This window comes from Papio anubis, chromosome 14, assembly GCF_008728515.1.
Source record: "Papio anubis isolate 15944 chromosome 14, Panubis1.0, whole genome shotgun sequence".
NCBI lineage: Eukaryota > Metazoa > Chordata > Mammalia > Primates > Cercopithecidae > Papio > Papio anubis.
This window is the reverse complement of record NC_044989.1, coordinates 57,791,457-57,816,474: the sequence shown is the minus strand read 5'-3', so window position 1 is coordinate 57,816,474 and position 25,018 is coordinate 57,791,457. Positions and strand designations below refer to the sequence as shown.

At 36.1% G+C, this 25,018-nt stretch overlaps 2 long non-coding RNA genes across 5 annotated transcripts in view; one reads left to right on the top strand and one right to left on the bottom strand.

Moving 5' to 3' along the window:
- Positions 1 to 25,018, top strand: part of LOC110741062 — a 599,818-nt gene that overhangs the window by 489,681 nt on the left and 85,119 nt on the right. The gene's annotated exons all lie outside the window — the stretch shown is intronic.
- On the bottom strand, positions 1,179 to 20,571 carry LOC108581643. Of its 2 annotated transcripts, none has more exons than XR_004178259.1 (3): positions 20,276 to 20,571; positions 7,726 to 7,815; positions 1,179 to 1,370 (listed from the first exon to the last, which is right to left on the bottom strand). It is a non-coding gene; the product is annotated as an uncharacterized LOC108581643 (long non-coding RNA). The 2 variants fall into 2 exon arrangements; XR_001894131.3 differs by having other exon boundaries at positions 20,239 to 20,327.

The window sequence follows — 25,018 nt, the reverse complement described above, 5'->3', positions numbered from 1 at the left end:
CATCCCTCTCCAAAAGGAGAAATTGCTACTCATTTCCCAAGTAAAACCTTATCCTTTTCCTAATCTCCCCTTTGTCTAGATAGGATTTATTGAAGTAACCCATCATAGATTGCTACTACTTCCTGACAGCATCCAATCTACAGCAAATTTCTCTACACCCTCCCTCAAATCACTTAACAATTCTAAATCCTATAATAGCTTTGTAAACACCTTTTTACTGAGACATCACAGTTCCCCTTGTGTGTCCACCTCATGGCAATGAATAATAAACCCAATTTGGATAACTTCACATGTGTTCCTGTGAGTCTAGGTCTGAAGGGGATTGATAAATGCTATTCAACATTTCTTTAAAATATTATGCTATCATTCAACATTCAAATAAAATTTTAATATTTACAAACCACCTGTCACCTTTCTTGCATATAATTAAAGGCATTAGGAGTCATCAAATTTCATAGATTATATAATAAAATGAGATTGGTAATGGTTGGAGTAAAGGTAGACTATATTTATGTTGATGGAACAAAGAAAATCCAAAATCTAAATGGGTTAACAAAATAATGTTCACCAATCTTATCCTACATGTGCCTGTGGATCAGCATGTAGTCATTTAGGAACTCAGGATGTTGGAGACTCAATTTTGACACCTGCTTCTCTTGTTACTGTATTAAGGGAAATAGGACATTGTGAAATATGTACAGACTCCCACATCTTCTTACCAGAGGGTAACATTTCTCACCTATCAAGATTACATGGCACAGTTAGACCCTTAGTCAGTCTTCTATGGATAATTTTCTCAAATTCACAGGATTATGTTGAAAACACTTAAACTCACTCGGCAGTTTTAACAACAGCTGTGACATTTCTAACTTTATCTAATTTTGCTCTGAGGCCAAATTCCATTTGACTTATTTGACTTATTGCTTAAAGGTGTTTTCCGTTACTCTGCAAATTCCTATATTTGTAGATTTTCTTCTATTGTTTCTCAATGCTGGCTGAAAACTGGTCATTTATTTTCTAAATTTTCATATATCTTTTATTATAATTTGAGATAATCCTATAATCTATCATATACTTAGAAAAGTAATCAGAATACTTGAACAAGTCGAGTGACTATTAAAATGGTGAGACTAATTATTGATGAGATACCAAACATCAACCAGTAAAAATCACCTTACTAACCTCTAGAAGGGAAGTTAAACATCCAGAAATACATAACTAAATTAAGACAAAAAATAAAAGGAAGTAACAACACTAAGAAAGAAATTTAGAAACAGTTATATTTCACTTGCTTTTGTTTCTTTCTTTCTGCATTCTTTGAAATTATAGTCAATCCTGATGTACTAGTGTAGGCATCAGCAAACTTTTATCTGTAAAGGAACAGATAGTAAATATTTTAGGCTTTGAGGACTATATGATCTCTGTCTTAACCTTAAAATTTGCATTAAAATTCAAAAGCAGCCATAAGCAATATGGTAATGAATGGGCCTGGCTATATTCCAATAAAACTTTACAAAAAGGTCATATCTCAGATTTGACCAACAGCCTATATTTTGCTGACCAGAGTAATAAAGAATTGTTATTCATGTACATATTCATATCTTGCATATTTTGATAAGCCACCTATGGCCAAATGTAGAATGGCAGAATCTTTAGACTCTGAGTGTAAGCAATGCTTAAACTGAAGCTTTAATTGTATTACTGAAGAAAAAAAGTAATATATAATTATATAGATAAAATATGCAATTTGGGGGTAGTTAATATATGTGTACATTTAACAACACTTTTGTGCTACCCTTGAAAATGTTATTAATCTGATAGTGAATCTTTAAGTTAAATGAATTCTGTGATGAAGTATAGTATGATTATCCTATACAGATAGTATTCAGAGAAACATACTTTGGGGATGCAATCTAGCAAGAGGAGGCAGAAAGCTAAATTTATAAATGCCTTAATTCATCTGTGAGGATAACTTCATCTCCCCCATAATCTCTTTCCGGGCAAATGAAAGACTTCTAGGTGAAAAATATCTTTGCTGGCAGAGATCTTCCTTCAGTGTGCAGGTTCCTAAACAAAATTATGGTTTTGTACAGATATAAAAAGTTTATTGTGTTCTTCTATATAGAGACCAAATGCTTATGTGTCCATTGAAGGGAAATGTGACAGAAGATTTTGAACATATGTGGGAATCTAATTTAGCTGTCTATGTTATCAGAATCAATTGCTGTAGCTGAATAAATTGGGCAGTGCAACATATGAGATATATCTGTTACAATGCAGAAATGATCAAATTAGCCATGTGTTATTTTTAGAATCTTGTATAATTATGCAGAGCTTCTCCCTGACATAACTTTGATTCGGAGATAGCGTAAGTGATAAAGAATGACAAGAAGTGAATTATATTTTAATTATTTATTTTATTTATTCTACACTAATAATACTAACAGCTATAAAGACAGCTGAGATGGCTTGGGAAATATAAGGTGAATGCAAAAATTCATGAAATACTTGTTTCAATGTTAGCACTTCCTAGTAAAATGGAGCATACAGATGCTTATATCCCAGGAGCCCTCCCAAAAGAAATGCTTATGTTCGTACAGGAGACAGAAAGACAGATATATGTAGTATCACTGTTCGTGTTAACAAAAGATCAGTAACTACATAGACATAAATAGTAGATAAGATCATTAAATAATATACTCATAAAAGCAAATAGTCTACTTCAGGAAAAACAATACAAAACTGCAACTACTTGCATGAATATAAATTTAAAATATAATGGTAAGCTAAAGATGTCACTCATGTAAGGATACTTTTATAATTTCATTTATTTAAATTTTATGAGAAGGTAAAATTCAAGAATATATTGTTTATAGCTGCATATATAGATGGAAAATGAGAAAGTAAAGCAAGGAAATAATTGACAGTGAAGTTAGGCTACTGTTTAACACAGAGTGGGATAGGTAAAGGGACGAGATTGGAAAGAATAATACAGGAAGTGTCTAAGAAAAAGTTCTATATTTTTACTTGTCTAAGGGGCACAAGGGTGTTTTAAAAATTATTTATATAGTATTTACATATTTTAATGGATATTTTAGAATTAAGAATAAAAATAGTTTTTGATACTCTAAGCTGTTAATATATTAGAGGTAACTATTTTTCTATAATGTAACTTTAAAGAATTCCTGTTATATGAGCCTTGTTTTCAACAATTACTTGCTCCACCTACATGCATACACAAAGACAAAAAAATCTGTATTTTATTCCTTGTTTCTAAATGTAATTTTCAATAATTAACAATGGATATAAATTTTACTCTGTCACAAGACTCAATGTAAGCAATCAATTTACCTAATCAATTAAAATCGCATTTTCTCTAGCTAAAGTCATTTGTTCCCCTATATGAGCCCAAGGGAATAAGAATAATAAATTTTGTGCTATAAAAGCAGTGAGGGAGGCATAATATGTGTAAAATTTATGGAACCTGGCTTAGAAACTTTGTGTTATGCTTGAGGGAAGCTTGAATTGACACAGAAAAATTAGAGTAGCCACACCAAAGAAAGAATATCACAAATCTCAAGAGGCTAAATCCCCTGAGAAGCAAGATCAAAAGGAGATAAGACTCTATTCACTCACTCAAAAGCACATATTATATATCTAGTATATTGCAGGAAATATGCTACTTTTAGTGCAAATATATGTGAGGAAAGATATATGATACTTCTCAGAAAGAAGAATGAGAATAAATGACTATTTTCTTCACCCAAAATTAACCATAAAGAAATTACATGAAGAAGTGTAGAATTCAGAAAGCAACATCTTCACTGACAAAAAATTTTCTATGGAAAGAAAGCTTGTTTGAACTGGAGGTTAAATATTCTGGTCTGGTGCAGTGTTGCTGGGTAAGGGGTGCGACCATTAATTGCAGAAGAACTGTTTAGGATCAATTATTTTTCCTCCCCAATATGCTGTGGAACATTTTCCCTTTCAATGTTACTGCAGGAACCTGTTTAATTGCAAAAATTTTTGGAAAAAAACATTCTAGAATAAAGACTTTGGGTGAATAATTAGTACTGAATATCCCTTATCCTGTTCTAAACCACCACTGCTGGTAGATTTAAACCCAAGAATAATTCCTTTACCCTGATGCTGATCTCTCTAATTGTTTGAAGGTGGGAAGGAGAGAGAAGGGATATTGGAAGAAGAAACCTCAGCACATATAGATCGAAAGCTAAAAATAAGCATAATAAATAAGAATAATTATTATGATAAGAAAATAGAAAATTATTGAAATATAAGACAATGGTCAAGTAGAAATATTGTAATGCAAAATGTAATATTAGGAATAATAAAGTATATACAGTGAATATAGAGGCATGTGCAACTGAATTAGTAGTAAAAGATCGAGGAACTGTTCTAGAAGAAAACATGGAAGTAAAAATAGTGACTATCTAAAAGATGATAATAGTCCCAGAAAGTGAGAAATTTTATTTAAAAATTCACAGGAAGAAATATTTTAATAAATGCAAGGTAAATTTTCTGGAGATAAAAAATAGGAAAGCACTTAAAGAGCTCATAAAATGTCGAAAGAGAGCAAAAGATCATTATAAAAGAGAAACATAAAAAATACAGAACTGTAAAGTACAGTATCTTAAATAAAATGACCAGTATGGATAAAACAATGAGGCAATAAACTTAAAGGTAGATAAATAGAAATTATATAATTTGCACAAAAAGTGTGAAAAGGTTGAAAAAGTAAACAACTTCTGAGATGCGTCAGCCATTATCAATTTGTAAAACATAACTATAATTGAATCTATAAAGAAAGAGAAGAGATAATGAGCTTAAAGGATTTTTTTAAAGGATTTTTTAAAGTGTATAGGCCAGGCGCTGTGGCTCCCGCCTGTAATCCCAGCACTTTGGGAGGCCAAGGATGGCGAATCACCTGAGGTCGGGAGTTGGAGACCAGCCTGACTAACATGGAGAAAACCCCGTCTCTACTAAAAATACAAAATAAACGGCGTGGTGGCACATGCCTATAATCCCAGCTACTTGAGAGGCTGAGGCAGGAGACTCATTTGAACCCAGGAGGCGAAGTTTGCAGTAAGCCCAGATCATGCCATTGCATTCCAGCCCGGGCAACAATAGCAAAACTCCATCTCAAAAAAAAAAAAAAGAAAAGTAAAAAGAAAAAGAAACAGTGTTTAAAACTTTCCTAAGTTTGTTAAAAAGCAAAGGCAACATAAAAATCTGAGTACTCAGCAAATCTTAAGCAAAATAAAATAAGAATAAAATAACACCTCAACATACCATAAAACACAGAGAGATAAAAACAGAGAGAGAAATGGGTGTCTTGAAAACCTGTCTTTTGAAAATAATGGAGGAAGGAAGACAATGTAATAGTATCTTTAAAAAGATGAAAGACGGAGGTAGAGCAAAATGGCTGAATAGAAACCTCCAGCAATCATCCTTGCTGCAAGAACACCAAATTGAGCCACTATCCACACAAAAACACATCTTCATAAGAATCAATGATCAGATGAGTAATCACAGTACCTGTCTTTAAAATCATATTAAGGAAAAACATATTGAAGAGGGTAGAAGAAACAGTCTTGAATCATTGACACCATACTTGCATGTTCTGTTGGTGACTGCATGGCACAGAGAGAGACTGTGCACTTGGGAGAGAAAGAGCACAGTGACTGTAGGACTTTGCATTGGAACTCAGTGTAGTTCTGTCATAGTGGAAAGCAACAGAGGGCAAAACTCAGCCACTGCCCACAGAGGGAGGAGCTCTTAGAACAGCCTTTGCCACTCACAACTTAGTGAGTCACCAGCTGGAGTGGTCAAAGCAGTGCTTGCATTGCTCCTCCCCCAACATCAGGCAGTGCAGCTCACAGCTCTGGGAGAGACCCTTTCCCTCTGTCTGAGGAGAGGAGAATGAAAAGTAAAGAATAATTTGTCTCACAATTCAGATAGCAACTCAGCCACAACAGTATAGGGCACCAGGCAGCATCCTAAAGTCTCTAATTTAGGCCCTAGCTCCCAGGCAATATTTGTGGAGAACCCCCTGTCTTGAGGAAAGAACACAGTCCTGGTGATGGCAGCGGTGGTCCATCTGGAGTGGCCGCTGCCCTTGAGGCTAGCTGCAGTGGGGGAGGCACAGCCAGAACTGCATGCTCCATGGTGTCAGTAGGAACCAGGAATGGGAAGAAGCCTTGCTCCTTCCAAGTTGGAGGGGCAAGAGCTCCTCCCTCCCAGGCACAGCCATAGCCACCCAGCCACATCTGCAAACCTCGGCATCTCTACATTCTTGGGGGCCTGGAAAGCCACCCCTGGCTCAGAAGTGCTTGCTCCCACTGCAAGGCCTCTCCCTGCTCCCAGCACCTGCTCAGATTTCAGAGTGAAGTTGTGGCTGTGCTCAGGCACTGTCATGACCTGGCTGGGTGTGCAAGTGTTTGAGGCAGTGCTGACATGCCAGCTCCCTGCCACTTCAGCTGTCTCCAGACTTTGGGCACCAAAAAGCATGGGAGGGAGGCTAAAGAGAGGCTAAGGGTGACTTGGCACAGACCTACAGGCACCCATTGGCGTGAACAGCCTGGGTGCCATGGGCACTGTGGATGGCAGGCTAATGGTGGCAGGAGGCAGACAGGTTCCTGGGCAGAAAGGGGCAGGTCCCCAGCAAAACCCCATCTTAAGGCCAGGGATGGCCTTAGACCTGGAGGCTGGACCGCCAGTTCTGCTGAGCAGAGTGAGAACTTATGGTGCTTCTTCTGGGCCCACTCACAGCCACCCATAAACCAATCAGCACACACTTTCTCCCCTCTGAAGCCCACAAAAACCCCAAACTGCGCCAGACTCAGGTAGATGACCCGATGACCTGCCTGCAGAGAGGAGCTACCCACTATGTGTCTCCTCTCTGCTGAGAGCTGGACTTTTGTCAGGACACCTGCCTGTGGAGAGGAGCTACCCACTGCAGGTCTCCTCTGAGCTGTTTTGTCACTCAATAAAGCTCCCCTTCACCTTGCTCACCCTCCACTTGTCCGTGTACCTCATTTTCTTGGATGTGGGACAAGAACTTGGGACCCACTGAATGGCAGTGTTGAAAAAGCAGTAATACACAGGACTGAAACATGCCCCTTGCTCACCATGTTGCGGGCAACAAGGAGGAGAGAGGAGAGAAGGAGAGATGAGAGAAGGCGCGAAGAGCTGGAGCTCCCCAACCCAGAGCTGTGTCACCCTCTTTGAGGCTCTGTGGTTCCCGGCATCTCCAAGCCTCTGGTCCAGGCACCACCACATTCCCCAGTGCCAGCTGTAGAAGTTGCTTGTGGTACTCCTGGTCCAGCTGCAGTCTAACAGGAAGCCGGTGCCCATGCTGGAAACTGGAACTGCCCGCCTCACCACAGCCAGCGTGCCTGGCTGTGCACAGTTGCCAGACCGCTCACTCACTCACTCATACACAGCTTACCACTCTGTGGTTGGCTCGCCCTTGGCAGGCATAGGATCCAGGCCAGTGGCATGAGCTGAGTGCTGCCTTCTTGACCAAGTAGGTGGAACAAGCCAGAGGGCCTGAGCAAAACTCAGGCAAAGGTACCACTGGCCCAGAGGTTTTCGGCCAGAAAAGCAACACCCAAGGATCCTGTGACCTTGGCAGGACACATTGCCTGCTGACTAAAAAGCCCTTGGATCATGAATAATCAGTAGTAGTAGCCAGGTAGTACTCACGGTGGGCCTTGGGTGAGAATCAGAGCAGTGCTGGCTCCAGTTGTGACTCAGCACATTCTTAGCTGCGGTGCCTATGGGGAGAGACTCCTTCTGTTGAGAAAAGGAGAAGGAAGAGTAAATGAGGACCTTGTCATGCACCCTGGGTACAACTCAGCCAAAATGAGGTAGATCACCAAGTGGGTTCCCGGGGTCGCCTATTCCAGGCCTTGACTCCTGTATGGCATTTCTACACCTAACCTGGACAACAGGAGAGCCCACTGGCCTGGAGGGAGTGATTCTGGACTGACAGCTATAACCACAAGCTGACTTAGGAGCCCTTGGGTCTTAAATAAACATTGGTGCTCTGATGTTCAAAACAGTGACTCTGGAGGAAACTCAATAAAATTAAAGACAGCATAAACAAGAAATACAGAATCCTGTTGGATAAATGTAACAAAGAGATTGAGATAATGAAAAAGAAGCAGAAATTCTGGAGATTAAAAATGCACATGACATATTGAAATATGCATCAAAGTCTTTTAGCAAGAGAATTGATCAAGCAGAAGAAAGAATTAGTGAGTTTGAAGACAAGCTATTTGAAAACACACAGACAGAGGAGGCAAAAGAAAAAAGAATAAAAAAAAATGAAGGATGCCTTCAAGTTCTGGAAAATAGCCACAAAATGGCAAATCTAAGAATGTTAAAAAGGAGTTATAAAAAGAGACAGTGATAGAAAAATAATTCAAATAGATAATAATAGAGAATTCCCAAAACCTAGAGAAATATATCAATATTCAAGTACAAGAAGGTTGTAGAAGGCTAAGCAAATATAATACAAAGACGACTACCTGAAGGCATGTAATAATCAGACTCCCAAATGTCAAGGAGAAAGAAAGGATTCTAAAAGTAACAAGAGAAAAACAAAACAAAACAATAATATAAAATGAAGCTTCAATATAACTGGCAGCAGACTTCATGGTGAAAACCTTACAGGCCAGCAGAGAGTGGTATGACATATTTAAAGTGCTAAAGGAGGAAATCTTTTATTTAGCATAGAATATTCACCAAAATTGTCCTTCAAACATGAAAGAGAAATACTTTCTGAGATGAACAAATGCTAAGGGATTTCAAAAACACTAGACCTGTTGTACAAATCAAATCATAGTTATACATTATATCAACAGAATGAATGATAAAAACCATATGATCATTTCAATTAGTGCTGAAATAGCATGGGTAAAAATTCAACATTTCTTCTTAATAAAAACCCTAAAATACTGGGTATGGGAGGAAGATACCGCAACACAAAGTGGGCCACATATAACAGACTCACAGCTAGTATCACACTAAATGGGGCAACAATGAAAGCCTTTTCTGTAAGGTCTGGAACAAAACAAGAATGCCCACTTTCACCATTGTTATTTAACATAGTACTGGAACTCTTCTCTAGAGCAATCACACGAGAAAGAAATAAAGGGCATCCAAACTGGAAAGGAAGAAGTCAAATTATTTTTTTGTTTGCAGATGATAGGATACTATATTTGGAAAACCTAAAGACTCCACCAAAAGAACTGTCAGTAATGATTTTAAAAATTCAGTAAAGTTGTAGGATACAAAATCAACATACAAAAATCAGAAGTATTTCTGTATGCCAACAGTGAACAATCTGAAAAAATAATCAATACAGTAATCCGCTCTACAATAGCTACAAATAAAATTAAGTACCTAGGAATTAACCAAAGTAGGGCAAGATCTCTATAATGAAAACTATAAAACATTGGTGCAAGAAATTGAAAAGAACACAAAACATAATGAAATGATATTTCATGCTGATGGATTGGAAAAATAAAAATTGGGCAGTATTTTCCACACTACCCAAAGCATTCTACAGAGTCAACTTAATCCCTATCAAAATACCAATGATATTCTTCACAGAAATAGAATAATCTTAAAATTTATGTGGAATCACAATAGACCCAAAATAGCCAAAGTTATCATTAAAAAAAAGAACAAACTGGAAGAATCACATTATCTGATTTAAAATTATATCACAGAGGTATAGTAACCAAAACAACATGGTACTGGAATAAAAAGTTACATAGACCAATAGAACACTATTGAGAATAGAGAAGTAATACACTTCTCAGTAACGCAAGAGTCGAAGGAAAATTTGAGAAAGTGTTTAAAATAGGAAATGCTTTATACTAAATTAGAATGAAAATACAAGGTATCAAAATTTAGTCTACGAACTAAAGCAACACTTATAAGGGAATGTTTTCAAGAAGTTACAAAAAGATAAGTAAATGAAGCAAATAAATAGTAGGAAGAAGGACATGATAAAATGACAACAGAAAAGGAGAAAATTAAAACAAAAAATCAAAGGCTTGACTAAGCCAAAAGTTCCTGGAAAGATTAATACAATTGTCAAAATGCTACAAATATTAATCACCAATGTCAGGAAGAAAATAAAAGACATCCTTACAGAAACCACAAACAATAAAATTAAAATAAGTAAATATTATTAATTCCTTTCCTAGATTAAACTAGTTGAAATTGACAAATCATTATAAAATATACTTAATAAAACTGAAAGAATAAATGAAAATATGAATAAATCTATTAAATAATGGAACTCATCAAAAACCTTCTATCAAAGAAAACTCCAGTTTCATAGTCTCTTTGGTGAATTTTTTCTACTATTTAGGGAATAAGTAATTCCAGTCATACATAACTCTTTCAGAAAATAGGAGAACACACAGTTCAACTTGCTTCATAAGATCAGTGTAACCATGGTACCTACTGAACAAAGGCTTTATAGTAAACTAAAATGAGAGAATAACATTTCTCATGGACATAGGCACAGACATTTTCAATAAAATCAGCAAATTGGATGCACAAAAATATAAATAATAAAGAAGGTATGGTTTATCTTGATAATACAAAATGTTTTAACAATCCAAAATCAGTCATGCACTTCATCTCATTAACAGAGTAAAAAAGAGTGATCATTTTCATCAATATGTTGAGTAAAAGCATTTGGGAAAATCTAACAGCCTTTCGTGATAAAAATTTCAACAAAATAGGAATGGAAATAACATTCTTTAATATGATAAAGGACATCTGTAAAAAATCCACTGTCATTGCTTTTTTTTCTTAAAATTGGAGAAAGGAAGTATAGACAGACTACATTTGTTTGTTTGTTTGTTTAGTTTTTGGGACGGAGTTTTGCTCTTGTTGCCCAGGCTGGAGTGCAATGGCGCGATCTTGGCTCACTGCAACCTCCACCTCCTGGGTTCAAGCGATTCTCCTGCCTCAGCCTCCCAGTTAGCTGGGATTACAGGCATGTGCCACCATGCCCAGTAAAATTTTTTTGTATTTTTAATAGAGATGGGGTTTCTCCATACTACATTTATTTCATATTGTACTGGAGGTTGTTTTGACAGCATAACGATATGAAAAAGAAATGAAAGATACAGACTGAAATGAAAAATGTAACACTGCCTTTATTCACAGATGATCAGACATGATTGTGCAAAATAAAAACCCTAAAAATGTATAAGACAAATTTTGTATCTAATAAATAACTTCAGCAAAGTCATGAGACACTAGGACATTAAAAAAATAAATTGTATTTCTATATAATACTAGTATATAGTACTAGTCTATTGAATCGTGTAATCACAAATTTGTACCATCTGAGATCTCAGACTGTGACCTATTTGGAAATTTGTTCCTTGCAGTTAATTGAGTTACTGTGTTAGGGTGGGCTCTAAATCCAGTGACTAATTTACTCATAAGGAAAGGAGAGATCACAGAGACACAGGTGACTCATCCATAATTATGCCCAAAACTTCATGCATTTCAACTGAATGGTGTTACTTATTTCTTAATCATTTATTTCCAATTTGTAGTGCTCTTCACATGGTTCCTTATTATATCCGTTTACACACACCCACTTAGCTACATGGCATATTGGACTCCACCTGTGTTGTGTTGTAGCTTCCTCTACTTCTTCCCTCCCCAGCAATTTTGGCTGATTAGTAGTTCCAGTTAGTTCACAGTAATTGCCTTTCTCTAGATCACTTACAAAGATTAAAGTCAGCAGAAATCCAAGGACTAATCTCAGCAGGATGCCAGACAAGTATATTCTCAATATATGTGTTTGTCTATTAACAAGGAAATGAAGTAAAAGAAAATATCGACTTTAGTATATAACTGTTGTTGCAAAAGAGAGGATTGGGTTCAAGGATTGACAAAATAGTCTGTCCATAATCCATAGCAACAAAGAAACTCTGCTGTTAGAAGCACAGGTTAAAAAAGGAGCTATTTGAGGAGGATAATTACTAGGCTAAGAACACTTAGGCACCTAAAATGAGCAGAGGCATTGTGGTCACCCTGTGAACAAGGGTTTTATTAAAGATATGGTGTGTCAGGCTCTCAGAGAAAAAGATGTTAAAGGGGCTCTTAGGTAAATTTGAAGATGTCATTGAGGAGCATGCAGAGCAGGTGCAACGAATAGCAGGGCTTGCCTGGTACAGGGTCGGTCTGTCCTGCAGCTCAGCACAGAGATGCCTAATATATTAATACTTTAAAAAAGTAGAAAAAAGGGCTATATATTTGAAACAACTTCTCATATGGCTCTCAGCTTGATTATAGGTGCTAATGTATCAGAGTATATCATGATGTATTACACTCTTTGTTTTACTATTTGTGAAATATATCCCAAATTTACTATTTGTGAATTCTAAACTAGAGGATAAAACTTTTCCTTCTACATTTTATATGCATTTCCAGCTGGTCAAATGTGTTTGATTCTTCTCTTACACAGTTCTCAGGTCATCCTCTCCTCACTATTCCCACCACCACTACCTTTGTTTAGAACCTACTCATGAGATTTATTGCAATAAATTCAGCCATTGTTTTTTATACAATGTAACTTTAAAAGTTCATAGTGCTTCAAATGATTATGAAGATAATACTACAGGAAATACTACTTCTACTACAACTGTTACCCTGTGTAATGCTTTCATGATATAGCTGAATTTCTACCCTGCCCTAATTCTGCTTATCTTTAAGAAACAAGACATCTGTGAAAAAAAAGTGTCCTTTGTAACCAGACCAGCTGAGATTGGTTAGAACCAGCACAGCCAATCAAATGACTTAATAAAGACCTCAGGCTTCACTATAATCCCATTTCCATGCTAAATAACATTCCCATCTGTCACCATAACAAAGACCAGAAGAAGTCCTAAAAGAACTAAATGAAGGCAGTGCTCCAATTCCGAGAAGTTCACCACTCATTTCTGGAAAAGACATGACTATTACTCCACTCACTTTTAATATTCAATCCCATCACCAGAGAAAGCCTATATTTTAACCCCTTACTCCTCATTAGTTGAGTTTATTAGTGAGCCAGTCTCCCCCTTCTCATTTTCATGGCCATGGAATCAATTCTGCACTGCTTGATGCCCACTTTTTGTTTTACATATTAGCTTCATAACACTGAACAGTGAAAGACCCCATCTTTTGGGGAACCAGACTTGTTGGTAATAATGCTACTACTACTGTATCCAATTGCAAACTTGTCTTTTCCCCAGGGTATGTTGTTGGTACCTCTAACAAAAATGAGTTCACTGTAGATGTATGGATTTATTTCTGTATTCTCTATTCTGTTCCACTGGTCTATGTGTCTGTTTTTTTGCCAGGACAATGCTGTTTTGGTTACTATAGCTCTTCAGTATAGTTTTAAGTCAGGTAATGTGCTTTTTCCAATTGTGTTCTATTTTTTCTTTTTTAATGTATTTATATTTATTTTTAAAATTTTTGTGGGCACATAGTAGGTATATATATTTATGGGTACATGAGATGTTTTGATACAGGCATGCAATATGAAATAACCACATCATGGAGAGTGGAGTACCCATGCCCTTAAACATTTATCCTTTGAGTTACAAACAATCCAATAACATTTTTAAGTTATTTTAAAATATGCAATTAAGTTATTATTGACTATAGTTATTCTCTTGTGCTATCAATAGTAGGTCTTATTAATTCTTTCTTTTTATTTTCTGTTCATTAACTACCTACACTTTCCCCTCTCAAGTCCCGCACTACCCTTCCCAGCCTCTGGTAACCATCCTTCTGCTTTCTATTTCCACAAATTAAATTGTTTTGATTTTTAGATCTCACAGATAAGTGAAACATGTGATGCTTGTCCTCCTGTGCCTGGCTTATTTCACTTAACATAATGATCTCCAGTTCCATCTATATTGTTGCAAATGACCGGATCTCATTCTTTTTTATTGCTAAATAGTACTCTATTGTGTATATGTACCACATTTTCCTTATTTATTCATCTGTTGATGGACACTTAGATTGCTTCCAAATATTAGCTATTGTAAACAGTGCCACAATCAATATAGGAGTGCAGATACATCTTCAATATACTGGCTTTCTTTCTTTTGGGTATATACCCAGCAATGGGATTGTTGGATCATATGGTAGGTGAATTTTAGTTTTCTGAGGAACCTCCAAACTGTTCTCCATAGTGGTTGTATTAATTTACATTTCCACTGTAGTGTTCAAGGCTTCCATTTTCTCCATTTTCTCACAGGCATTTATTGCCTGTCTTTTGGATATAAGCCATTTTAACTGGGGTAAGAGGATATCTCTCTGTAGTTTTGATTTACACTTCTCTGATGATCAGTGATATCGGGCATTCAGATGGAATGTTCTTTATATATCTGTTAAGTCTATATGTTATATAGGGCAGACTAAGTGCAATGCTTTTTTGTTGTGTTTCTGTCTAGATGACCTGTTTAATGCTGAAAGGGAGGTGTTGAAGTCTCCAGCTTTATTTGTATTGAGGTTAATCTCTTTATCTCTAAGAATATTTGCTCTATATAACTGGATTATATATTTGTTCTATATAACTGGGTTCTATATATGCAATTGGGTGCGTATATATTTACAATAATTATATCCTGTTGTTGGACTGACCCTTTATCATTATTGTATCCTCTTTAAGTTTTTGTCTTGAAATATATTTTATCTGGTATCAGTTTAACTTTTCTTGCTCTGTTTGGATTTCCATTGGCATGAAATTTTTTTTTCCATCCCTTTATTTTCAGTCTATGTGTCTTTCTAGGTGAAGTGTGTTCTTGTAGGCAACAAATCATTGGGACATATTGTTTTATCCATTGAGCTACTCCATGCCTTTTGATTAGAGAATTTATTTCATTTACATTCAATGTTATTAATAAATGATTATTTACTCTTGCTATTTTGTTATTTGTTTTCTGTTTTGTGGTCTCCTCATCCTTATTTCCTTCCTTCCAGTTTGCCTTTTAGTGAAAGTGATTTTCTCTGGTAGTGTGATTTAATTTCTTGCTTTTTATTTTTTTGTATATCTGTTGTATGTTTTTTGATTTGAGATTACCAGGAGGCTTGAAAATATTATATTATAACCCATTGTTTCCAGCTTATTATGACACTCTTTGCATAAGCCAACAAGCAAAATGTAAAAACTCCACACATTAACTTCATTCCCTCACTTTTTAATTTTTTTGTTTCTATTTATACCTTATTTTATTATCTATGTCTTGAAAAGTTGTTGTCATTATTATTTTTGATTGGTTTATCTTTTAGTCTTTCTACTTAGAATAGGTGTAGTTTACACACCACAGTTATAGTATTGTAATATTCTGTGTTTTTCTGCATACTTACTATTACCAGTGAACATTGTACCTGAGATGATTTCTTATTGCTCATTAATGTCATTTGCATTCTGATTGAATTACTTCCTTTGACTTTTATGATAGCACAGGTCTAGTATTTTTGAAACCCCTCAGCTTTTGGTTGTCTGGGAAAGTCTTTATTTCTCATTCATGTTTGAAGGGCATTTTCACTGGATATACTGTTCTAGCAAAAAATGTTTGCCTTCAGCACTTTAAATATATCATGCCACTCTCTCCTGGGGTTTCCACTTAAAAGTCTGCTGTCAGATATATGGGAGCTCCATGGTATGTTATTTGTTTCTTTCCTCTTACTGCTTTTAGGAGCCTTTATTTATACCTGATTCTTAAGATTATTAAATACCTTGAGCTAGTCTTATTTGGATTAAATTTGCTAGGTGTTCTATAACCTTTTTGTACTTGAATATTGCTATATTTATCTTAGTTTGGGAAGTTCTCAGTTATTATCCCTTTGAATAAACTCTCTACCCCTATCTCTCTCTCTCTAACTTCTCTTTATGGCAACTCTTAGATTTGCCCTTTTGAGACTATTTTCTAGGTATTTTAGGTGTGCTTCATTGTGTATTATTCGGTTTTTTACTTTATCTCCTCCTAATTCTTTCTTTCTGTTTGATTAATTCTATTAAAAGATTCTGATGGATTCTTCAGTATATCAGTTGCATTTTTCACCTTCACAATTTCTGCTTGATTCTTTTTAATTACTTCAATGTCTTTGTTAATTTTATATGCTAGAATTATGGGTTCCTTCTTTGTGTTACATTGAATTCCCTTGAGTTTCCTTGAAAGAACTATTTTGAATTCTCTGTGTGAAAGATCGCATATTTCAATTTCTCCAGGATTGATCCCTGGTGCTTTATTTAGTTCATTTGATGAGGTCATGCTTTCCTAGATGGTTTTATGCTTCTGTGTTTGATCATTGAAAAGTTAGGTATCTGTGGCCGTCTTTGCAGTCTGGGCTTGTTTCTACCAGTCCTTTTGGGGAAGCCTTTTCAGGCATTCAAAAGGAATTGGCTGTTGTGATCTAAGCTGTATCTACTTTAGAGGGTACCCCAAGGGCAATGCTGTGATTCTTCTAGACTCATTGAGGTGTACTTTTCTGATCTTGGATTAGCTCTAGAAGAATTCTCTGGATTATTAACCAGGTAGAGACTCTTGTTCTCTTATTTTCTCCCAAAACAAAGGAGTCTCTCTCTCTGTTTTGAGCTACCTGGAGCTGTGGGTGGGGTGACATAAGTACTCACAACTTGATTTTTAGATCTTACAAATAAGTGAAACATGTGTTGTGTCAGACCTGAAGCCAGCACAGAACTGGGTTTTGCCTAAGGGCTGCAGTATTTGCTACTTGGCCACTGCCTGTGTTTACTGAAGTCCCCCAGGCTCAGCGACCAGCAGGCGGGGAAGCCAGCCATGCTTGTTTTCTTACTTTCAGGGTGTCAAGGTCCCCTACACCTCACATGGGTTTAGAAATGCTGTCCAAGAGCCCCAGTCTGGAGTAAAAAACTTTAGAAATCTACCTGTGTTCTATTGTACTGTGGCTGAGCTGGCACGCAAACCATTGCATACAGCCCTTCCAACTCCTCCTTCCTCTTTCTACAGGCAAAGGAGCTTCACCATGTGGCCACTACCATCACAAACCCATGAGGTGCACTGCAGGTTACCACTGATATTCACTTCAAACCCAAGGGCTCTTCAGTGTGTTTTTGGTAAATGCTGCCAGGCCTGGCATTCATCTTTGAGGGTAGTGGGCTCCCTTCTGGCCCAGGGAGGGTTCAGTAATGCCATGAAAGAGGCAAGACCTAGAAGCTGAGACCCCAATAGCCCACTTCATCCTCTAGCTTCCTGTGGCTGATCTCATACCTAAGGTGCAAGACAAAGTCTTTCTTACTTCCCAACTACTTTTCTCAAACAGGAGTCTGTCATTATAGCCATCATAGCTGGGGATGTGCCAGGTCTCACCCAGAGCCAGAACATCTCAGAATGTGCCAGGTCTCACCTGGAGCCAAGGTCCACAATGCAATACCTGGGTATTACTGCTTATTCTGGGCCCAAGGGCTGTCAGCAGGTTATGAGTCCTTTCCTTTAAAGTAGTGGGCTTCATTCTGGCCAAGTGTGTGCCTAGAAATGTCATCCAGGGACTATGGCCAAAATGGGGACCTCATGACTTTAATTAGGACTGCATTCTGTGGCTGAGCTGATACCCAAGAAGCAAGACAAATAAAACAGTTTCTGGCCCCATAGCAGCTAGAGGTGGAGGTCTCTGACTCCCAAAGCTCAAATGAACGTGTGTTACAGTGTGCTTTTTCAGCTTTGCCATCTGCAAACCGTTTGTGTTAATCAGCTCAGTATTCTCTCTGTCTTATTGCAATGGCAGGAGGGGAGACAGTGTGACAACCTTCTGTATCCTGAGTTCTTTCCCAGTGTACTGGAAGAATCAGATCAAACGTAGGCTGGAAGGATGAGTGCAAGGTTTTGTTGAGTAGTGGAGGTGGTTCTCAGTGAGATGGATGGGGAGCTGGAAGTGAGGAGATGGCGTGGGAAGATGGTCCTTCCCTGGAGTTGGGCTGCCCAGTGGCCAGACTCTTCTCCAACCACCACTGCCTGAAATCCCCCTGGTGTCCAGACATCCTTCCTCTTCTCTCTTTGTCTTCTGTGTTGTTCTGTTGTCTCTGGGCTACTGATTCCAATGTCCAGCTGCTGGTGTGTGCCTGCTAAGGTCTCCAGTTTATATGGGGGCAGGATAGGGTGTGCGGAAGACCAAAAGGCAATTTTTTGGGCATGAAAACAGAAATGCCTGTCCTCACTTAGGGCCTGTGGGTCTTCAGTCTTGACGGTTGGGCCTTTACCAGGAAACCACCCTCTTCTACCCAATATTTCCCTGTCTTCTGTTCGTGTCACTGCTACCATGATTTTCAAGCAAGAAAGCATACTAATTGCAAAGTGAATACAGTCTTCAGTTTTTCCTGGCTGAATATTTAGGAACACAGGAGGAACTGGCATCCTCAGCTGAATGCCATGCAGGTACAATTTCTAAACCTAATTTCTTCCAGAATTATGCTTCCCTCTGGGGTAGCTGCTTTCCCTGAGGTCAGAATGCTTGTTAATATTTTCTGTCATTACTGCTGTACTTGTCTCTGCCATCCTTCCTTATAGCCAGTTTACCCCTGTTTGGAACTTCATGAAATCAAGAGCAGAGAGTTTCCATGGAGAGTACATATGCTGTGATCCCTTTCCCTATCATTTATTATTTGACCTTTAAAGATTGATTCAAAATACAACATTTCAGGTTGCTCTCTCATTCTAAGGCATGAAAATTCTGGCTCCTTTGGCTCTGAGGACTTATTTCATAGATGTCAAAATTTTTATGGTTATTGTCATTAATGTTAAAATCTGTGAGTACATTTAGAGCTTCCTGAGAAAAAGAAAATTAAAAATATTGAAGTGACGGTAAATAATTATTTAATATTTATTATACAAGGACAGAATTTCAAAAAATATATCACAAAACCCCTGCAATTCCAATAATAATACATTTCTGGAATAAATTGTTTCTTGGATATTTAATACCTTTATAAACTAAAAATAATAATGTAATCCTGAAGCTATTTGAAAAGATGCTTATATTTGTACACTGCATTTATAGTTTTACTCTTTGTTTATAGTCTAACCACGAGTTTACTCACTTCTAATAAACTATATATTTTATTATTTCTCAGAGGGATGAATGTAAATTTGGAGAGGTAATTCATAGATTTGTGGAAAATCAATTCGTATGTATATAATGAGAATGGTATGCATTATACAGAAATATAATTTGAAAGAGTAAAAGAATCCAATAATAGATATTAACCTTCCAGTTATTAAAGGCAATCATATTTAATAGTCCATTTATTTCAACCTAAGGATAATGCTAAGCTATGAATTAGTTATAAACTGAATGTCTTAAAAGCAAATGTCCAATGCTTTTGTGATTTTTCAAAGCCCAATAAGCATACAAATTTAAAATATTATTTCAGGTTGACTATATATAGATATTACATATGTGTGTATATATATACATATATTTGTGATGTGTATGTATATAGTTAACTGATAGCATCCATAACTGATAACTGATAAGGATGTTGGGAAAGTGAAAACATTTTATACTTGTTTGGAGTATAATTTGGCACAAACTTTATAAGTAGCAATTTATCAATATATATCAAAAACCAAAATTACTTAATACCTTTGTATTCAGCAATTTTACTTCTGTTATTTATAATACACCATGTGTACAGGGTTTAATAGATAAACTTGTTCATTAAGAATAGATATTAAAAGTGAAAAAAATACAAACAGTAGTGAAGCATTCAGAGATAATAAAATTCCATTCCATTTACCTGATGTCTCCCTGTTGTAAAACCCTGAGATAACCACTATTTATATTTTCTTGAGTTATCATCAATGCACACATACATATATACTAACCTTTAAATACAAACATGATCATTCTACACATACTATTAAATTAAGACATTTATCTTGTTCTTTAGAAATATTTTCATGGTTTCCTGCATATGAAAATACCATAATTTATGCAACCAATTCACTATTGATGGGCATTTAGGTCATTACAGCTTTCTGCAATAAACATACTGCAATAAATATCTCTATGTATGGATCATGGGGAGCTTTATAGGTAGAAACTTTCAGTGCCTTCCCAGGAATAAAATTTCTAAGACAAGGGGTATATGGTTTTAAGATGTCAATAATTATCATTAAATTTCCTTCAAAGACTTACACCACTTTTCAAGGTCATCAGCAGTTAATAGAAATACCTATTTTCCAAGCATTTGCAAGTTTTTTGCTATTGCCAAACTTTTCAATCTTTGCCAGTCTAAAGGAAACAGTCAACTATATGGAAACAGGAGCTTTGTAAATGTGCATTTGAAGTAAAAGCTGAAGATGTCTTAGCCTGTGGGAAAAAAAATAAACTATTTTCAGTGTGATTCAAGTATCATGAATTATGAGAGACTGATAGGAGATGGGGTCAGAGAAATTTGGCAAGGGATGTATCACATGGGGGCCTTACTGACTGTAGTAATGAGATAAAATGTTATTATGAATACATCATCAGCACATTAAATAATCTAATGTAAGTTTTAGAAAGATCCTTCAGCTGCCATACAGGGAGTAGACTGTAGTGATGAAATAATAGAAGTAGGTAAGATAGAGGTTGTTAACTTTAAAAAATCAAGATGTATAAGTTTAGAAAAGGAGAGGAGATTTTATTTCCTATAAAGGGTTATGACCTGCAACGTGGCCATCCGCAGGCCTGGGAGCATGCCTCAGGCCAAGACCAGAAACAGGCACTTCTAAGGAGGAGGGATTGGGGTAAAAGCTTGCCTTATGCAGAACAGGCTGGCTAAACACATATATTCAACAGGTTACAGGAGGAGCTATGAATATTCATGGAGGTAGTCCTGACACATGCAGACTGAACAAAAATGCACAAAACGTATGACCCATGTTCACTTTGGGTTGGAGACTTAACATTTAAACGTATTATAATTGGGGCTTATATGTTAAAAGGTCTTCTCAGGACATGAAGGCACACAAATACACAATCTCTGAACTGGCCAGAAACAGTCCATGGTCTGTGGTCTTCTTATCCGGGGAAAGTTACTGAAATTAGTCTCTTGTCCAGTGAAAGGTGTAATTATGGCTGGTGAAACAGGGGTTCAGTTAGTCTGCATCTGGTGGAGCTGAAAATTACTTTAATATTGTTTATATCAAGGGCAATGCATGTTTAGGAGCTACAGAAAAACAAAAACAAAAAAAAACCCTTGTGGGAGTTATAACGTAGTTTATTCTTTAAGTGTAGAATGCATGACTTAACCTTTCCGTGGCAAGGCCATAGGTCCTTTTCATAATGTGGTATTTTATTGCTACAAAGACTCTGTTAGTCTTATCTCTATTTTAACCTTTATTTTAAATTGATAAGGTGCCCATGTGAGCATATGTGAAAGTACAGGTATAATATAGGTATAAAAAGTTTCTACCATATTTAAAATCTCTATATTTTAATTTTACTAAGAATTTTAAATCTCAGGAATAAATTTGATTTTATTAAATTACTTTTTTGTTGGTTGGGCGTGGTGGCTCATGCCTGTAATCCAAGCACTTTGGGAAGCCAAGGTGGGCAGATCACTTGAGGTCAGAAGTTGAAGACCAGCCTGGCCAACATGGCAAAACCCCATCTCTACTAAAATACAAAAATCAGCCAGGCATGGTGACATGAGCCTGTCATCCCAGCTACTCAAGAGGCTGAGGCAGGAGAATCACTTGAACCTAGGAGGTGGAGGTTGCAGTGAGCTGAGTTTGCACCACTACACTCCAACCTTGTCAACACAACAAGGCTCCATCTCAAAACAACAACAACAAAAGTATTTTTGTATATGTGAGTTATTCTTAATGTTTTATCCGTTTACTCTAATTTATTTTAAATTGTAAGCCCTGCTTACTTACTAGTGGAGCATCTGTGTTTGTTGATAAAACCCATTTTTTAAAATTCTAATTAATTAACTAATTAAAGTTTTGTGATTGAGCAGTCTTGTGTGTCCTTTTTTTTTTTTTTTCTTATTCTAGGAATTTCTCCCAGGAATCTCATCAGTCTACATTCTTATTTTTAATTTTTAATTTTGTTAGTTATGGCTTTAAGTAGGTTTACTGTGACAATTTTAAATAGGTTTTTTGAATCTTCATTTCTGAACACCAAATTTTTTAATGTTTTATTTTCAGAGCATGATTTGCAAGAGGAACTGCTACACATTTTACACTTATTTACTCCAACTTTTCCTGCCAATTCCCATTTTTATTGGCCTGTTCCAAGATAGCTGCATATATATTTTTCACAACATAACTTTTAATTCCATATTCAAAATATTTACATTTTGTGTTTTTATAAATGTATAATTAAAACAATTTCAAAATGTTACCTATAAGGCAAATCCTCAAGGGTATCATTATTATAAAATATATAGTATTTAGCAAGTTTTTAAACCCTATATTATGTGTGTGTATCTTTTATAAGGTTATAAAACTATTTAAAAATTATTATGTCATATGTTGTTTGAATTGATATACTATATTTGGATGTAGTATAATCCTTTAAACTGCTACATTATAGTCAATGATGAATAGGTTACATTTCATTTAGTTTTTTCTATTAATGGACTTTTTCTAGTTTATTTAATTTGGTTCCTGGATTAATATCTATGTTGTGTCTTCTCTTAAAATTTCACACTTCCAAAATACTGTCCAAAATATCTGTCAGTTTACATCCCACCAACAACTACGAAGTTATCTAACTTCACCAAAAATTGACTTTCAAGCATTAAGAAAGTGTACCAATTTTATGGGTGAAAATAATGTAATATATCTGTGTTTTCACTGGGCATTTTTCCAATTCCTAGGTACATAAAATATATTTTAATGAGTGGATTTTCAATCTGCTTTCTTTATTTGGTAAGGTTCCTATTCTTATACTTTTCCCATTTTCTGGAATGTAAACTGTTCCTCATTTGATAAAATTTTATGTGACTCATGAAAAGTTCAGAATTTTATTTAAAAACATTTTATTATGATTTGGATTAATAAAGATGATTGTTAATAAAGTGTATTACATAGGTCAGTTTTCTCTGAGCTCATGTTTATATTTTTGGCTAGTTCATTCTTGATCATGAGATATTACTTTTAAGATAGCAATTATTATATGATTTAGTCAATTAACTTTTTAGTTAAATTTTAAAATGCATATATATGTTAGACTGACCCACTCATTTGATTTCTTGTACGGGGTCAACAGTGTTTCAGGGGCACTGCTATTTTCTTAGAATTTTAGAATCTCGATATGTTTACAATTAGGTCCACTTTATATTGAGTTTTTCATTTACTGTGAAATTTCTCTTCTTTTATTTGACTATACTTACCAAGTGTTCATCTATTTTATTTAGCCTCTAGAATGTATGTATTTTGTTATGCTGATATGTATATCAACTTTGTTGATACTTTGTTATATTTAATTTCTGCTCTTTAAAGTTCTTTTCTAAAAGAAAACTTATTTGGGGAGTTTATCTTCTTTTCATCTGAAAGCATAATTAGCTTATTTGCAATTTTAAAAATAATTGGTAAATATTACATTAAAAATTTTTAGAGTATTTCATTGGGCATATTCCATAAGTTTAATTTTGTTAGGCTTTAGTTGACACTTGTTTCTGAATAAAATGCTTGCAATTTTATTTCCTATTTAGCTTATAAATCATTTAGAATTTCACTTTTAATTTCTATATATATTTGTTTTTTGATAGTTTCCTTATTGCATTATAACCTATAAATATGTTATGCCTGATTTTGAGTATTTAGAGGACTTTTTTCATATTTCTTTATTGACTGTGCATTAAAACATTTTAAATATTCCATGTATATTTAAAAAATGCATATCTTATTTTGGGGAACGGAATTAAACACATTACTAGATTAAACTTGCCTGTGTTATTGATACCAATTGTGGATTCTCAGTTTTTCCTCTATGGTTCTTCTGGTTTTTGAGAGATATGTGTAAAAATTGCAACTTATTTTTGATATCTCAGTATTCCTTCTTTTATCAACTTTTGGTTAATACATTTTTTAAGTGGGGTTGTGTGGTGCGTAGCAGTTCACTCTCTTTTTCTAATTTAGTTTATTTTCATGCAGTACCCCACATTGTCCTTTTCAGTTGCTTTTGTCTTAAATTCTGTTTTTCTAACATTACTATTGCTAACATGGATTTCATCTGTTTGAATTTGCATTTTTTATTTTCTATTTTTAAACATTTTTCATTTGGGTTGTGTTGCTTCAAACAGACTATAGATGGATTAGTTTCTTTGCGCTGGGTACGTAATTCGTCCTTTAGCTCTGAGAAATTTGATGGACTGAAGCCTTCTTCTCTCTCATCTCGTCAAAGTCATTCTCCGTCCAGCTTTTGATCCGTTGCTGGCGATGAGCTCGCTCCTTTGCGGGGGAGATGTGCTCTTATTTTGAATTTCCAGCTTTTCTGCCTGCTTTTCCCCATCTTTGTGGTTTTATCTGCCTCCTGGTCTTTGATGATGGTGATGTACTGATGGGGTTTTGGTGTAGGTGTCCTTCCTGTTTGATGGTTTTCCTTCTAGTCAGGACCCTCAGCTGTAGTCTGTTGGAGATTGCTTGGTCCTCAGACCCTGTTTGCCTGGTATCAGCAGCAGAGGCTGCAGAAGATAGAATATTTCCTGAACAGCGAGGTGTACCTGTCTGTTGATTCTTGCTGGAGAGCTTCCTCTCAGGGTGTACTCCCACCCTGTGAGGTGTGGGGGTGTCAGACTGCCCCTAGTGGGGATGTCTCCCAGTTAGGCTACTCGGGGTCAGGGACCCGCCAGGCAGGCAGTCTGTCCCTTCTCAGATCTCCCTCTGTGTTGGGAGAGATCCACTGCTCTTCAAAGCTGTCAGACAGAGTGGTTTGGGTCTGCAGAGCTTTCTGCTGCTTTTTGTTGTTGTTTTTGTTGTTT